The sequence below is a fragment of the Miniopterus natalensis genome, chromosome 17, assembly GCF_054644295.1.
Source record: "Miniopterus natalensis isolate mMinNat1 chromosome 17, mMinNat1.hap1, whole genome shotgun sequence".
Lineage (NCBI taxonomy): Eukaryota > Metazoa > Chordata > Mammalia > Chiroptera > Miniopteridae > Miniopterus > Miniopterus natalensis.
The window spans coordinates 21,734,960-21,738,449 of NC_142097.1; the positions used below are offsets into that span (position 1 = coordinate 21,734,960).

At 49.7% G+C, this 3,490-nt stretch overlaps 1 pseudogene; it reads right to left on the reverse strand.

Moving 5' to 3' along the window:
• Window positions 1–2,899: 2,899 nt before the first annotated feature.
• LOC107528853 (cytochrome c oxidase subunit 6B1 pseudogene) lies at window positions 2,900–3,159 on the reverse strand (annotated as a pseudogene).
• Between the last annotated feature and the right edge of the window lie 331 nt (window positions 3,160–3,490).

Sequence of the window (3,490 nt, forward strand, 5' to 3'; positions counted from 1 at the left end):
CATGCCGTGCGAAGCCACGGCTGAAATGGCTCCTATTGTTCGCCTCGACCGTTCCCCTAACTTAATTCCGAATCCCCGCTGAGGACACTAATTTGGGGCCCAGGCTAGAGTCCCTGGGATTTCCTCCTAGTCCTCTGGCCGTCTGTGGGCCTACCCTAAGGCGCCGCAGTCGCCTGCCCCGACTGGCCTACACCGCCGGACACCGCCTCAGCGCCCCCTTGGCCCTACGTGGAGGCGGCAGCGGCAGCCCGGGCTTCGCGACCCCCCAGCCAGTCAGTCCTGTCAGCTGCGCCGCGAATCCCCAGCCCAGGCTCGACCTGTCGCCGCACCCCTGTCCCGTCCCTGAGGCGAGGCCCGAGCGCGCCGTCGAGGCTCCTCGCCAGCGACCTGCCCTCTCCCACCCGGCAGGGACCTCCTCAGAGAACCGCGTCTACGGACGCACCGGCTCCTCAGCCCCTTCTCACCGTCGCCATCCTCCAAGTCCAGCCGCCACCCAGACCCCGACCGTCCCTACCGGTTACCTCAGGTCCCTCCCTCAGGCCTGGGGGGTGAGGGAGCTGCCAGGAATGTCCGCCTCTCACCTCCATGGGCCCCCCAGCCCCTCTGGGACTCGGTACAGCTCCTGGGGCACCGGGGTGAGGGGGCGCGTCGAGGCCCGGCTCCCTGGGCCCGCACCCCGCCTCTGTCGCCGCCGCCGCCCCGGGCGCTGCCTGGAGCGGGTCTGTGGTTCGGGGGTCGGAGCCGGGAAGGAGGGTCCGGGGGAGAGGCCGTTATATTGCCAAACCCAGCTCGAGACCCGGCACAGAACCGCCCCGACCCGCCCCGTCCTGTGAGACCCGCCCCCTGTTTTACACCCCCCCATTGGCCCTCTGCCCAGCCAATGGGCAACCGCCTCTGGGGCCCGTTACCCTCCACCCCCCAGAGACAAGGCCGAGAGGGGGCGGTTAGCAGCCCTCGTTCTCTCGCAGCTTCTGAGCTTTTCCCGCTCAGAGTAAAAGGGTTCGGGATTGGCCGGGACTGGCAAGCACCAGACCGATGATTGGCTAATAGGGGAGTGGAGGGGCGGGGCGTGCATGAAGGGGAAAGAGCGCGGGCTTACCCCGGGAGACAAGTGAGGGAAGTGGTCGGAAGATTTGAGAAATCGCTCAGCAACTGGCTGATAATCCTAAACCTATCCGCTGCCCACCTTGTGCCAACATTTAATTTTTGCCCTTCGAGCCCCCCCACTCCCAGAATCCTTTGGAGCCGCCCGGAGAATAACAGACCTATGCCCGTTTACAGAGGGTGAGGAAACCCTTATGGGATTGGGTGGAGCTGGGATACCCCCTTCCGAGGGAGAGCTGCCTCCTGTCCTAGGTCCCAGGCTGCAGTGGGAGGTGAAGACATTTTGGTGTTAATGTAACTTTTGAACAAAGTTCATTTCGATATGCACCGAACAAGCCGTTTACGTTGGCAGTCCCATTTGGGGATGTGGTATCTCAGAGCAATGCAAGTTTTTATTCCGAGACAAAAACTGAAAAAATTTGCGTGCGTTGAAACATCGAAGATGATAGAAGTAAACACAATAAGCACCTTTTAGGGTGTTATATTTAAAACGAAAACTTGAACCCTGGTCGGGTTAGAACATTGTCTCCATACGCCAGGGTTGCGGGTCCAATCCCCGGTCAGGGCACAGGGCACAAACAAGAATCAACCAATTAATGCATAAATAAGTGGAACAACAAATCAATGTCTCTCTCCCCCTCCCTCCCTCCATTTTTCTCTCTTTAAAAAAATTTTTTTTAAATCTATCAATAAAAAATCAGTTTAAAAAAAACGCCCAGAAAAAGAGGCACTCGATTAAGTGGAAGATGTTCTTTTAACTCAGGCACAAATTAGAAATAGAATAGGGGGCAAGTTTTATTGGCCTGTATTGTCTTGATAGTTATTTTGGATCTCTACTCAGTTTTGATTTTAGAAAGTGGACCAGGTGAAGTGGCTTTTCCTACCTCACCCTTAAAGTTGCTAATATGGAGCTCATTTTCCCTCCTTGCTTTCTTTGAGAGCTTACTGGTCTCTCTGCCAGTCTCTCTCTCTCATAGTACCCACAAAAGTTTGAAAAACTATGAATCTTTTAATGTATATTTTTAATTGTAATAAGATATACATAAGGTTTACCATTTTAACCATTTTCAAGTATACAATTCATTGGCATTTAGTACATTCACAATGTTGTGCAGCTATCACCACTATCCATTTCCATAAATTTTAAAATTATCCAAGCAGAAACTCTGTACCCAATAAACAATTTGAGAGATCCCTAAACTATATAATGAAGGGTTTTCTGACACCAATGGACCAGAAAACAGCTTCTTTATAAAAAAATTATGAAAAGTTAATAAAGATATACCTGTATACACATTAAAGTGCTTAGTAATTTTAATAAATTACTAAGAATATTTTGCCAATTAAATTATAATCCAGAGTTTTAATTTAGGTCACAAAGTTCAAGGACTTATGAGGGGACCCTTTTTTAAAGGTCCTATAGAGCTTCACAGGTTGTAAAGTACCGCTCGCTGCAAGCAAGCTTTCTTCCAAAGGGTAATCAAAGGACATTCATGAAAGATGTGGTTTCCAAATTGGATGATTATATACCCTTAAGGTGGGAAATAGATTCTGGATTTATAGAATCTTCCTGAAAATGCACACCTAATTGTTGCAATCTTTGTGCAGCCCCAAATTCTATATTATTTTGTCTCACTTCCTTTTTTTTTCCTTTTGTTTTCTTTTTACACTTTTCCAACAATTTTTTATTATTAGTTAAGCCATGATTCAGGATCCTAGGGTGGGATGTACCCAGGTCCCCCTTCACCTCCCTGGAGAAGTATGGAGGACAGGAGACAGGTGGGGTGCAACTAGTTCAGACCTTCCCAGGAAATGTGCCTTGTGCCAGGCAGTCATCCCAGCCTGACACCAGGATATGGGACAAAGATAGTGGTACACGCTCTGTTGCCATTTGTACATGTAGACATCACCCCCTTTAGCAGTCATTGCCTTCTCACAGTGATGGAAGTCCAGGTAGTTCTGCCAACAGTTCCTGGTCTGGTTCTGGTTGGGGAAGTGGCTGTCAAAAGAGACAGTCTGGTAGTTCTTGATTTTGGTCTTGGCGTCTTCCGACATGTTGCTGACTCCTAAAGACACCCCTGAAGCTGCCAATGTGTCTCACTTTCTATTTCAGCAGTCTAAGGTACTGTGAGAGGACATACTTATAGGTTCAATCTGGAAGTTGGGTTGTTTTGTAGATCATGGTTAAATAAGAAGAGGCATGGGCATCTTTTTTGGAATTTGTCAGAGCTAGGAGATGTTCCATTGAAAATGTTTTGAAAAACTGCTCACATTCTGAGCCTGCCCCTAATGAGGTAGGGTTCTCCAGCCCTGTCCTTCGCCGGCACACCTACAAAATTGAAATCTGGAGAAACTACTTCCTTTGACTTCTGCTTTGGAGGGAGGT